Raw genomic sequence first — 16,037 nt, 5'->3', positions numbered from 1 at the left:
GTTCGTGTGATCTTCCTGTGTGTGTAAATACTGAGGTTGATCCCAGGATTACCACCATTACCACCACCACCATTACCACCCACCACCACCACCACCACCACCCACCACCACCACCACCAACCACCACCACCACCACCATTACCACCACCACCACCATCATTACCACCACCACCACCATCATTACCACCACCACCACCATCATTACCACCACCACCACCATCATTACCACCACCACCACCACCACCACCATCATTACCACCACCACCACCACCACCATCATTACCACCACCACCATCATTACCACCACCACCATCATTACCACCACCACCACCACCATTACCACCCACCACCACCACCATTACCACCACCACCATTACCACCCACCACCACCACCATTACCACCACCACCATTACCACCCACCACCACCACCATTACCACCACCACCATTACCACCCACCACCACCACCATTACCACCACCACCATTACCACCCACCACCACCACCATTACCACCACCACCATTACCACCCACCACCACCACCATTACCACCACCACCATTATCACCACCACCACCACCACCACCACCATTACCACCACCACCACCACCATTACCACCACCACCATTACCACTACCACCACCATTATTGCCACCACCACCATTACCACCACCACCATTACCACCACCACCACCACCATTACCACTACCACCACCACCATTACCACCACCACCATTACCACTACCACCACCACCATTACCACCACCACCACCACCGCCATTACCACCACCACCACCACCACCGCCATTACCACCACCACCACCGCCATTACCACCACCATTACCACCGCCATTACCACCACCATTACCACCGCCATTACCACCACCATTATATGCGCTTCGTACATCATAGGGCAGTTTGGCCTTAAAAGCAACGTCGTTTTCTGCCGAATTAGCAGAGAAAAATTGATTAGGGCCTGATCAACCAGGCTGTTGCTGCTGGCAGTAAGTAAACTGACGTACGAACCACAGCCCGGCTGGTCAGGTACTGACTTTAGGTGCCCGTCTAGAGCTTTTTTGAAGACAGCCAGGGGTCTTGAAGACAGCCAGGGGTCTTGAAGACAGCCAGGGGCCTTGACTACAGGCGAGGGTCTTGAAGACAGCCAGGGGCCTTGACTACAGGCGAGGGTCTTGAAGACAGCCAGGGGCCTTGACTACAGGCGAGGGTCTTGAAGACAGCCAGGGGTCTTTTGGTAATCCCATTTATGTATGCTGGGAGGCAGTTGAACAGTCTTGGGCCCCTGACACTGTTTTCTCTTAGTGTACTAATGGCGCCCCTGCTTTTATTGGGGGGGGGGGTTGCACCATTTGCCCAGTCTTTTGCTTTCACGGGTAGCGATTTCGGTGTGCAGATTTGGGACCAGTCCATCTAGGGTTTTCTAGGTGTAGATTATGATGTATTTGTGTCGCCTGCGCTCCAGTGAGTACAGGTCAAGTGACTCCAAGCGTTCCCAGTAATTAAGGTGTTTGACGGAACTTACATGCGCAGTTTAGGTTCTCTAGATCTGCGATTACACATGCCTTGAATGGAGATGTTAGCGTACAGCAGTATTCCAGCCACCTAGAGAGAACATCCCTTCTTTTGAAGGCTCTCATTATCCATCCTATTATTTTCCTCACAGATGTGATAGTGACACTATTGTGATCCTTGAAAGTGAGATACCCAGACATTAACATTCCCAAGTGCTTCACACTACTTTTCCGCTCAATTGTGTGGTTAGAGTTTGTAGTATACTCAGTTCTAGGTAAATTTGTTCTAATTAAACATCACACTGTTTTCCGTTGCACTCTGGAAAACTTGGTTTATATCTGCTTGGAGATTTACCGTGTCTTCAGTGATGACAGTCTCGTACAAGTTCTAGTTCCGTCTGCAAAGGATACAAAGTACAATACGGTGCTGGAGTTTACATCTCTGTCTATGCTTGATATGAGGATGAGGGAAAGGATGGGAGCGAGTACTGTGCCTTGTGGAACAGAGCTTTTCACTGTGGCAGCCTCCGACTTAACTCAGTTTACCACTCCTCTTTGTGTTCGATTGGTCAGAAAGTTGAAGATCCATCTGCCCACTTTACCGGTTATCCCTTTAGTGCACATTTCGTGTGCTATTACACCATGATTGCACTTATCAGAGGCTTTTGCAAAATCAATATATGCTACATATGGATTCTGTTTCTTTCAGTGCGTGCAAGATCATATAGTGACCCAGTAGTTGCGAGAGGCAGGATCGACTTGCTCGAAGCCCGTACTGCCCTGGGTAATGCAATTGTGAATCCAAGTGATTTGCGATCGAGCTACTTAACACTCTTGCAAATTATTATTATGATGTGGGATGTTAGAGCTAATGATTTATAGTTCTTAGCTATTGCTATGCTGCCACCTTTATGAAGTGGGACTATATCCGTTGTTTTAAGTTACTGTTGGATTTATCACGTGTCGATGCTGTCTCCATAGCATACTTAGGGCACGCGAAAGAGGTTTCAATTCTTAATGAACACAGAGTTCCACGAGTCTGGGCCTGGGGGCGAGTACATGGCCAATGGCTTTTTCAAAGTCCAGTGAATTTAGGGTTATGTTAGAAATTTGGCATACGTTGACAGAGTTCTGGGCTCATTCATGAAAAAAATGATTTGGATTGTCGATCTTCAGACTGATTAATGGCTCGCTAAACACAGTCATATTAAGACTTCAGTATCTCGCTCACTCTGTCATCTGCGTAAGTTCCACTTATCTGATCAAGGGCCCGATACTAGATGTGGCGTTTTGTCTTGCTTTTATAGGCATATGAAAAGATTTTTTTTTTAATTTCTTTCGATTTATACTAATTGCTTTTAGCTCCTCTTGTCTCTCCTGGATCCCGTGTGAATAATCCTGGATCCTGTGTGAATAATCCTGGATCCTGTGTGAATAATCCTGGATCCTGTGTGGATAATCCTGGATCCTGTGTGGATAACTTAAGCTCAATATTTTCAACTTCCCTGGTCAGCGTTTCAGATAATCTAGCTTTCTTGAGGAGCTACCCACTCCACACTACTGATTACCCACATTACTAACTACCCACACTACTAACTACCCATATTTCTAACTACCCACACTACTATCCACACTACTGACTACCCAGTAGAGCAAGAATGTTATACAGATAGTGTAGTTGGTGAGGACTACCACCACCACCACCACCACCACCACCACCACCACAATCACCACCACAATCACCACCACAATCACCACCACAATCACCACCACATACCAGTTGATGACATAAGGGAACAAGACTCTGGTTCCAGCCCTTCCTTACCCCTCCCTTCATTCCCCATTCCCCCTCCCTCCCTTCACACAAACAACCATCTTTCTCTTCCTCCTCCTCCCCCTGGCTATCATTTCAGCGTTCACCCTCTCTATGGGCGCCTCTCTCCCGCCCTTTGTGTCCTCTCTCACCCCTCACCGCCTCTCTCACCCCTCACCGCCCCTCTCCGCCCTTCTCACCCCCTCCTGGCCCTCTCACCCCCCTCCTGGCCCCTCTCACCCCCTCCAGGCCCCCTACCATCGTCCCTGTGACAAAAGGTCAAGCGGACACCATTGTGGTGTGAGGCGGAGTGGGGGGCGCCGCTCCCACGGTCCCCCTACCACCATCTTCTCCCTTGGTTGCTCCATCTACACCACCACAACTGTCACTACTGCACTCATAATGTATACTACCACCACAACACTACCACAGCACCACAACAACAATACCAGCACCACAACAACACTATCAGCACCACAACACTACCACCACAACACTACCACCAGTACCACAACAACAATAGCACCACAACATTACGACAGTACCACAAAATTACCACCAGCACTACAACAATAGCACCACAACACTACTAGCACCACAACAACAATACCAGCACCACAACAACACTATCAGCACCACAACACTACCACCACCTGGGAGTAGTAATGTCTGAGGATCTCACTTTCAAGGATCACAACAGTGCCACGATCGTACGTGCAAAAGAAAATGATAGGATGGATAATGAGAACTTTCAAAACGAGAGATGCCAAGCCAATGATGATCCTTTTCAAATCACTTGTTCTCTCTAGGCTAGAATACTGCTGTACATTAACATCTCCATACAAAGCAGGTGAAATCGCAGATCTAGAGAGTGTACAGAGATCCTTTACTGCACGTATAAGTTCTGTCAAGCACCTTAACTACTGGGAACGCTTGGAAGCACTTGACTTGTACTCATTGGAACGCAGGAGGGAGAGATATATCATAATCTACACTTGGAAAATCTTGGAAGGAATGGTCCCAAATCTGCACATAGAAATCACTCCCTACGAAAGTAAAAGACTGGGCAGGCGATGCAAAATTTCCCCAATATAAAGTAGGGGCGCCATTGGTACACTAAGGGAAAACACCATAAGTGTCCGGGGCCCAAAACTGTTCAACAGCCTCCCATCAAGCATTAGGGGAATTGCCAATAAGCCCCTGGCTGCCTTCAAGACCCCTGGCTGCCTTCAAGACCCCTGGCTGCCTTCAAGACCCCTGGCTACCTTCAAGAGAGAGCTGGACAAATACCTAAAGTCAGTGCCGGATCAGCCGGGCTGTGGCTCGTACGTTGGACTGCGTGCGGCCAGCAGTAACAGCCTAGTTGATCAGGCCCTGATCCATCGGGAGGCCTGGTCATGGACCGGGCCGCGGGGGCGTTGATCCCCGGAATAACCTCCAGATAACCACAACACTACCACCACAACACTACCACCACAACACTGCCACCACAACACTGCCACCACTACCACCAGCACCACAGCACTACCACCACCACCACAGCACTACCACCACAACACTGCCACCACAACACTGCCACCACTACCACCAGCACCGCAACACTACCACCACATCACAACCACCACAACACTACCACCGCACCAGCACCACAACACTACCACCACAACACTGCCACCACAACACTACCACCACAACACTACCATCACAACACTACCATCACACCACAACCACCACACCACTGCCACTACATCACAACCACCACAACACTACCACCACACCACTGCCACATCACAACCGCCACAACACTACCATCACACCACAACCACCAAACCACTGCCACCACATCACAACCACCACAACACTACCATCACACCACAACCACCACACCACTGCCACCACATCACAACCACCACAACACTACCATCACACCACAACCACCACACCACTGCCACCACATCACAACCACCACAACACTACCATCACAACACTACCATCACAACACTACCACACCACAACCACCACACCACTGCCACCACATCACAACCACCACACTACCACCACAACACTACCACATCACAACCACCACACCACTGCCACCACATCACAACCACCACAACACTACCACCACAACACTACCACCACAACACTACCACCACAACACTACCACCACAACACTACCACCACAACACAACCACCACATCACAACCACCACAACACTACCACAACACTACCACAACACCACCACAACACCGCAACACCACCGCAACACTACCACAACACTACCACAACACAACACCACAACACTACCACAACACTACCACAACACTACCACAACACCACCACTTTACAACACAACCACCACATCACAACCACCACAACACTGCCACCACAACACAACCACCACCACCACAACAACACTACCACCACTTCACAACACAACCACCACATCACAACCACCACAACACAACCACCACAACACTACCACAACACAACCACCACAATACTACCACAACACTACCACCACAACACAACCACCACAACACAACCAGCACAACACTACCACCACAACACCACCACAACAACACTACCACCACAACACAACCACCACAATACTACCACAACACTACCACCACAACACAACCACCACAACACAACCACAACACTACCACCACAACACAACCACAACACAACCACCACAACACCACCACAACACAACCACTACAACACAACCACCACAACACTACCACCACAACACTACCACCACAACACAACCACCACAACATTACCACCACAACACAACCACCACAACATAACCACCACAACATAACCACCACAACCACCACAACACAACCACAACACTGCCACCACAATACTACCACCACAACACTACCACCACAACACTACCACCACAACACTACCACAACACTACCACAACACTACCACAACACCACCGCAACACCACCACAACACTACCACAACACTACCACAACACAACACTACCACACCACCACAACACTCCCACAACACTACCACAACACCACCACAACACCACCACAACACTACTACAACAACACTGCCACCACAACACTACTTCCACAACACTACCACAACACTACCACACCACCACAACAACACTACCACATCACAACCACCACAACACTGCCACCACAACACTACCACAACACTACCACAACACTACCACCACATCACAACCACCACAATACTACCATCACACCACCACAACAACACTACCACCACTTCACAACACCACCACATCACAACCACCACAACACAACCACCACATCACAACCACCACAACACTACCACCACAATACTACCACAACACTACCACCACAACACAACCACCACAACACAACCACCACAACACAACCACCACAATACTACCACAACACTACCACAACACCACCACCACAACACCACAACAACACTACCACTTCACAACACAACCACCACAACACTACCACCACAACACAACCACCACAACACAACCACCACAACACTACCACCACAACACAACCACCACAACACAACCACCACAACACAACCACCACAACACTACCACCACAACACCACCACCACAACACCACAACAACACTACCACTTCACAACACAACCACCACAACACTACCACCACAACACAACCACCAAATACTACCACAACACTACCACCACAACACCACCACCACAACACCACGACAACACTACCACTTCACAACACAACCACCACAACACTATCAGCAGAAGTAACACAACCACCACAACACTATCAGCAGAAGTAACACAACCACCACAACACTATCAGCAGAAGTAACACAACCACCACAACACAACCTCCACAACACTACCACCACAACACCACCACCACAACACAACAACAACACTACCACTTCACAACACAACCACCACAACACTATCAGCAGAAGTAACACAACCACCACAACACAACCACCACAACACTACCACCACAACACTACCACCACAACACAACCACCACAACACTACCACCACAACACTACCACCACAACACTACCACCACAACACTACCACCACAACACAACCACCACAACACAACCACCACAACACAACCACCACAACACTACCACCACAACACTACCACCACAACACTACCACCACAACACTACCACCACAACACTACCACCACAACACTACCACCACAACACTACCAACACAACACTACCACCACAACACTACCACCACAACACTACCACCACAACACTACCACCACAACACTACCACCACAACACTACCACAACACTACCACCACAACACTACCACCACAACACTACCACAACACAACCACCACAACACTACCACCACAACACAACCACCACCACACAACCACCACAACACTACCACCACCACACTCACCACCGCAACACTACCACCACAACACTACCACCACAACACTACCACCACAGCACTACCACCACAACACTACCACCAAAAAACACAACTACCACCATAACACTACCACCACAACACTACCACCACAACTACCACAACCTACCACAACTACCACCACAACACTACCACCACAACACTACCACCACAACACTACCACCCACAACACTACCACCACCACACAACTACCACCACAATACTACAACCACAACACTACCACCACAACACTACCACCACAACACTACCACCACAACACTACCACCACAACACTACCACCACAACACTACCACCACAACACTACCACCACAACACTACCACCACCACACAACCACCACAACACTACCACCACAACACAACCACCACAACACTACCACCACAACACTACCACCACAACACTACCACCACAACACTATCAGCAGAAGTTACACAACCACCGCAACACTATCAGCACAACACTACCACCACAACACTACCACCACAACTTCCTGCATTTACTACCACAACACAACCACACAACACTCACCACCACAACACTCACCACCACAACACTACGCCACACAACACTGCCACTTCACCACACAGCCACCTGGCACTGCCACCTGGCACAGCACACAGCACTGCCACCTTCCACCACAGCACTGCCACCACAGCACAGCCACCACCTTTTCTACCTGACCTGCACACAACACTGCCACCTGACACTGCCACCTGGCCTGCCACCACGGCACTGCTGCCTGACACTACCACCTGGCCACTACCTGCTTTCCACCACAACACAGCCACCACAGCACTACCACCTGCACTACTGCCTGCACTCTACCACAACCTGTTTCACAGCCTGCCATACAACCTGCCACCACCAGCACTACACATTTTCACCTGACACTTCCACACAACCTGCCACACATTTCACCACCACAACACTGCCACCCACTGACACAACCACCACAGCACTGCCACCACAGCACTGCCACACAGCACTGCACAGCACAGCCACACCTTTACCACCACAACACTACCACCACAACACTACCACCACAACACTACCACCACAACACTACCACCACAACACTACCACCACAACACTACCACCACAACACTACCACCACAACACAACCACCACAACACTACCACCACAACACTACCACCACAACACTACCACCACAACACTACCACCACAACACTACCACCACAACACTACCACCACAACACTACCACCACAACACTACCACCACAACACAACCACCACAACACTACCACCACAACACTACCACCATAAGTGTCAAGTCTTCATTCAACACAAGACGAGTCGTAACTAACAATATGGAGGACACTTGTTGCACAAATTATCACTCAGTATCACTCAGTTCCTCTCATTCTCTCGCTACATAACACTAAACTGAACCAAACATTAAGAAACTCGTCTTCCCACTAGACTTCAATATCAACCACACGAGGCAAGAGAGTGCTATGTTACTGAAGCCTCTAAGACTACTTTCCTATTAGTTTGGCAGAGTATATGAGTCTTATTAGAGGCTGGTGGTAAGAGTGTGTGTGAGAGAAGGCATGGATGACCTCCCTTGATACCCGTTGACAATATTGTAGCTACTTGATAGTTCATTTGTGCCCCCTGCCCCATCCCCTGCCCTTGTCCCCACTACCCCATCCCCTACCCCATCCCCTACCCAATCCCCTACCCCATCCCCTACCCAATCCCCTACCCCTGTACCCCCTACCCCCATCCCCTGCCCCTCCCCTACCCCATCCCCTGCCCGTGTACCCCCTCCCCCATCCCCTACCCCATCCCCTACCCCATCCCCTACCCCTGTACCCCCTACCCCATCCCCTACCCCATCCCCTGCCCCATCCCCTACCCCTGTACCCCCTACCCCATCCCCTGCCCCATCCCCTACCCCATCCCCTACCCCTGTACCCCCTACCCCATCCCCTGCCCCATCCCCTACCCCATCCCCTACCCCTGTACCCCCCTACCCCATCCCCTGCCCCATCCCCTACCCCATCCCCTACCCCATCCCCTGCCCCTGTACCCCCTACCCCATCCCCTGCCCCATCCCCTACCCCATCCCCTACCCCATCCCCTACCCATGTACCCCCCTACCCCATCCCCTGCCCCATCCCCTACCCCTGTACCCCCTACCCCATCCCCTGCCCCATCCCCTACCCCATCCCCTGCCCCTGTATCCCCTACCCCATCCCCTACCCCATCCCCTGCCCCATCCCCTACCCCATCCCCTACCCCGTCCCCTGCCCCATCCCCTAACCCATCCCCTACCCCATCCCCTACCCCATCCCCTGCCCCATCCCCTGCCCCATCCCCTACCCCATCCCCTACCCCATCCCCTACCCCATCCCCTGCCCCATCCCCTACCCCATCCCCTACCCCATCCCCTGCCCCATCCCCTACCCCATCCCCTACCCCGTCCCCTGCCCCATCCCCTACCCCATCCCCTGCCCCATCCCCTACCCCATCCCCTACCCCATCCCCTGCCCCATCCCCTGCCCCATCCCCTACCCCATCCCCTACCCCATCCCCTACCCCATCCCCTGCCCCATCCCCTACCCCATCCCCTACCCCATCCCCTGCCCCATCCCCTACCCCATCCCCTACCCCATCCCCTACCCTTGTACCCCCAACCCCATCCCCTACCCCATCCCCTGCCCTTGTACCCCCAACCCCATCCCCTACCCCATCCCCTGCCCTTGTACCCCCTACCCCATCCCCTACCCCATCCCCCTGCCCCATCCCCTGCCCTTGTACCCCCTACCCCATCCCCTGCCCTTGTACCCCCTACCCCATCCCCTACCACATCCCCTGCCCTTGTACCCCCTACCCCATCCCCTACCCCATCCCCTGCCCTTGTACCCCCTACCCCATCCCCTACCCCATCCCCTGCCCTTGTACCCCCTACCCCATCCCCTACCCCATCCCCTGCCCTTGTACCCCCTACCCCATCCCCTGCCCTTGTACCCCCCTACCCCATCCCCTGCCCTTGTACCCCCTACCCCATCCCCTGCCCTTGTACCCCCTACCCCATCCCCTACCCCATCCCCTGCCCCATCCCCTGCCCTTGTACCCCCTACCCCATCCCCTACCCCCATCCCCTGCCCTTGTACCCCCTACTCCATCCCCTACCCCATCCCCTGCCCCATCCCCTACCCCTGTACCCCCTACCCCATCCCCTACCCCATCCCCTACCCCATCCCCAACCCCATCCCCTGCCCCATCCCCTACCCCATCCCCTGCCCCATCCCCTACCCCTGTACCCCCTACCCCCATCCCCTACCCCATCCCCTACCCCATCCCCAACCCCATCCCCTACCCCATCCCCTACCCCATCCCCTACCCCATCCCATCCCCTACCCCATCCCCTACCCCATCCCCTGCCCCATCCCCTACCCTATCCCCTGCCCCATCCCCTACCCCTGTACCCCCTACCCCATCCCCTACCCCATCCCCTACCCCATCCCCAACCCCATCCCCTGCCCCATACCCTGCCCCATCCCCTACCCCATCCCCTGCCCCATCCCCTACCCCATCCCCTACCCCATCCCCTACCCCATCCCCAACCCCATCCCCTGCCCCATCCCCTACCCCATCCCCTGCACCATCCCCTACCCCTGTACCCCCTACCCCATCCCCTACCCCATCCCCTACCCCTGTACCCCCTACCCCATCCCCTACCCCTGTACCCCCTACCCCATCCCCTACCCCATCCCCTGCCCTTGTACCCCCTACCCCATCCCCTACCTCATCCCCTGCTTTTGAACCCCCTACCCCATCCCCTGCCCCTGTACCCCTACCCCATTCCCTACCCCTATACCCCAACCCCATCCCCAGCCCCTATACCCTTACCCCATCCCCTGCCCCTGTCCCCCTTCATCATCCTCTGCCCTTATACCCCTACCCCATCCCCTACCCCATCCCCTGCCCCTGTACCCCCAACCCCATCCCCTGCCCTTGTACCCCCCTACCCCATCCCCTGCCCTTGTACCCCCTACCCCATCCCCTACCCCTATACCCCTACCCCATCCCCTGCCCCTATACCCCTACCCCATCCAATGCCCCTGTACCCCTACCCCATCCCCTGCCCCTGTACCCCCTACCCCATCCCCTGCCCCTGTACTCCCTACCCCATCCCCTGCCCCTGTACCCCCTACCCCATCCCCTGCCCCTGTACCCCCTACCCCATCCTCTGCCCCTGTACCCCCTACCCCATCCCCTGCCCCTGTACCCCTACCCCATCCCCTACCCCTATACCCCAACCCCATCCCCAGCCCCTATACCCTTACCCCATCCCCTGCCCCTGTACCCCTACCCCATCCTCTGCCCCTATACCCCTACCCCATCCCCTACCCCATCCCCTGCCCCTGTACCCCCAACCCCATCCCCTGCCCTTGTACCCCCTACCCCATCCCCTGCCCTTGTACCCCCTACCCCATCCCCTGCCCTTGTACCCCCTACCCCATCCCCTACCCCTATACCCCTACCCCATCCCCTGCCCCTATACCCCTACCCCATCCAATGCCCCTGTACCCCTACCCCATCCCCTGCCCCTGTACCCCCTACCCCATCCCCTGCCCCTGTACCCCCTACCCCATCCCCTGCCCCTGTACCCCCTACCCCATCCCCTGCCCCTGTACCCCCTACCCCGTCCCCTGCCCCTGTACCCCCTACCCCATCCCCTGCCCCTGTACCCCCTACCCCATCCCCTGCCCCTGTACCCCCAACCCCATCCCCTGCCCGTATACCCCCTACCCCATCCCCTGCCCCTATACCCCTACCACATCCCCTGCCCCTGTACCCCTACCCCCTCCCCTGCCCCTATATCATCCCCCACCCCTGCCTTTTCCCCTACCACATCCCCCAACCACTTCCCCACACCCCCTATCTCACTTGACACCACCACTAACAAGCCACAAACACCACAGCCTACACAGGGTCCTGGACCACCACCACTACTAGACCACCACAGCCTACACAGGGTCCTGGACCACCACCACTACTAGACCACCACAGCCTACACAGGGTCCTGGACCACCACCACTACTAGACCACAGCCTACACAGGGTCCTGGACCACCACCACTACTAGACCACCACAGCCTACACAGGGTCCTGGACCACCACCACTACTAGACCACCACAGCCTACACAGGGTCCTGGACCACTACAACTACTAGACCACCATAGCCTACACAGGGTCCTGGACCATCACCACTACTAGAACAGCACAGCCTACACAGGGTCCTGGACCACCACCACTACTAGACCAGCACAGCCTACACAGGGTCCTGGACCACCAGCACGGCCTACACAGGGTCCTGGACCACCTGCACGGCCTACACAGGTTCCTGGACCAGAACAGAACACTGAGAGACTCACGTACTTGTGAAGAACGTGTACTGTTTACAGGCCAGAGGAAACATGATAACGACGTACAAAATACTAAGGGGATTTGTTAGGACGTACAGGGACAGGGTGTTAACTGGACCTCACATTGTGTGTGTGCTCTCCTATATGTGGTTGCTGGGGTTGAGTCTCCGTTCACAACTTCCACCACCTTAACTCTTCCCTCCCTTTCCTCCCAATACCCTCTTTATCCCTCCCTTTCCCCTCAATACCCTTTCAAGACCCCCCTTTATCCCTCCCTCACCCCTCAATACCCTTTCAAGACCCCCCTTTATCCCTCCCTACCAATAACCCCCCTTCGACACCATTAAAAGCATCCCTTCCCCCCTGTCATCCTCTTATGTCCCCCTTTCCCTCCCCTTCCCCTCCCAACAACCCCTTCTCAATCATCTTAGTCATGGTTCTCACATTTGTCACTATCGCTGTCCACTGTTACCACCGGTCCACTACTGGGGTGCTACTGGGGGTGCTACTGGGGCCGTTACTGGGGCCGTTACTGGGGCCGTTACTGGGGCCGTTACTGGGGTGCTACTGGCTCTGCTACAGGGATGTAGCTTGTGGAGTTATTGGACGTCTCAGGGCCTACTTCTTGGATGTTACTGGTGCTGCTACTGTTATGCTACTAGAGCATTCCTGGGGTGCTACTGGGGCCGTTACTGGGGCTGCTACCGAGTGGGGGCGGTATTAAAGACACTTACCGGCATTTAATCATCACCGGTGTATATAACAACCTGCCAGAAGTACTGGCAACCAAGTCTGAGCCTGGTTACTACCTCACTGTTTACACCGGAAGCTCGTGTAAATATCCTTATTTATGATCATGTAATCATAGATCTATCAAGCTTCTAACTGCATGGTAGTATTGTTATAGTGGGTTATAGATCTATCAGGCTTCTAACTGCATGGTAGTATTATAGTGGGTTATAGATCTATCAAGCTTCTAACTGCATGGTAGTATTGTTATAGTGGGTTATAGATCTATCAAGCTTCTAACTGCATGGTAGTATTGTTATAGTGGGTTATAGATCTATCAGGCTTCTAACTGCATGGTAGTATTATAGTGGGTTATAGATCTATCAAGCTTCTAACTGCATGGTAGTATTATAGTGGGTTATAGATCTATCAGGCTTCTAACTGCATGGTAGTATTATAGTGGGTTATAGATCTATCAGGCTTCTAACTGCATGGTAGTATTATAGTGGGTTATAGATCTATCAAGCTTCTAACTGCATGGTAGTATTATAGTGGGTTATAGATCTATCAGGCTTCTAACTGCATGGTAGTATTATAGTGGGTTATAGATCTATCAGGCTTCTAACTGCATGGTAGTATTATAGTGGGTTATAGATCTATCAAGCTTCTAACTGCATGGTAGTATTGTTATAGTGGGTTATAGATCTATCAAGCTTCTAACTGCATGGTAGTATTGTTATAGTGGGTTATAGATCTATCAGGCTTCTAACTGCATGGTAGTATTATAGTGGGTTATAGATCTATCAAGCTTCTAACTGCATGGTAGTATTATAGTGGGTTATAGATCTATCAGGCTTCTAACTGCATGGTAGTATTATAGTGGGTTATAGATCTATCAGGCTTCTAACTGCATGGTAGTATTATAGTGGGTTATAGATCTATCAAGCTTCTAACTGCATGGTAGTATTATAGTGGGTTATAGATCTATCAGGCTTCTAACTGCATGGTAGTATTATAGTGGGTTATAGATCTATCAGGCTTCTAACTGCATGGTAGTATTGTTATAGTGGGTTATAGATCTATCAGGCTTCTAACTGCATGGTAGTATTATAGTGGGTTATAGATCTATCAGGCTTCTAACTGCATGGTAGTATTATAGTGGGTTATAGATCTATCAGGCTTCTAACTGCATGGTAGTATTGTTATAGTGGGTTATAGATCTATCAGGCTTCTAACTGCATGACAGTATTGTTATAGTGGGTTATAGATCTATCAGGCTTCTAACTGCATGGTAGTATTGTTATAGTGGGTTATAGATCTATCAGGCTTCTAACTGCATGGTAGTATTGTTATAGTGGGTTATAGATCTATCAAGCTTCTAACTGCATGGTAGTATTATAGTGGGTTATAGATCTATCAGGCTTCTAACTGCATGGTAGTATTATAGTGGGTTATAGATCTATCAGGCTTCTAACTGCATGGTAGTATTATAGTGGGTTATAGATCTATCAGGCTTCTAACTGCATGGTAGTATTATAGTGGGTTATAGATCTATCAGGCTTCTAACTGCATGGTAGTATTATAGTGGGTTATAGATCTATCAGGCTTCTAACTGCATGGTAGTATTGTTATAGTGGGTTATAGATCTATCAGGCTTCTAACTGCATGACAGTATTGTTATAGTGGGTTATAGATCTATCAGGCTTCTAACTGCATGGTAGTATTGTTATAGTGGGTTATAGATCTATCAGGCTTCTAACTGCATGGTAGTATTGTTATAGTGGGTTATAGATCTATCAAGCTTCTAACTGCATGGTAGTATTATAGTGGGTTATAGATCTATCAGGCTTCTAACTGCATGGTAGTATTATAGTGGGTTATAGATCTATCAGGCTTCTAACTGCATGGTAGTATTATAGTGGGTTATAGATCTATCAGGCTTCTAACTGCATGGTAGTATTATAGTGGGTTATAGATCTATCAGGCTTCTAACTGCATGGTAGTATTATAGTGGGTTATAGATCTATCAGGCTTCTAACTGCATGGTAGTATTATAGTGGGTTATAGATCTATCAGGCTTCTAACTGCATGGTAGTATTGTTATTGTGGGTTATAGATCTATCAGGCTTCTA

The 16,037-nt window shown here is 51.7% G+C and overlaps 1 protein-coding gene across 2 annotated transcripts in view; it reads left to right on the top strand.

Moving 5' to 3' along the window:
- LOC128704026 (outer mitochondrial transmembrane helix translocase-like) overlaps window positions 1-16,037 on the top strand; it is a 63,126-nt gene that overhangs the window by 23,015 nt on the left and 24,074 nt on the right. The window lies entirely within an intron of this gene.

The sequence above is a fragment of the Cherax quadricarinatus genome, chromosome 66, assembly GCF_038502225.1.
Source record: "Cherax quadricarinatus isolate ZL_2023a chromosome 66, ASM3850222v1, whole genome shotgun sequence".
NCBI classification, from domain to species: domain Eukaryota; kingdom Metazoa; phylum Arthropoda; class Malacostraca; order Decapoda; family Parastacidae; genus Cherax; species Cherax quadricarinatus.
Note: the sequence above shows the minus strand (reverse complement) of the source record. Positions and strands in the feature narration are given on the sequence as shown.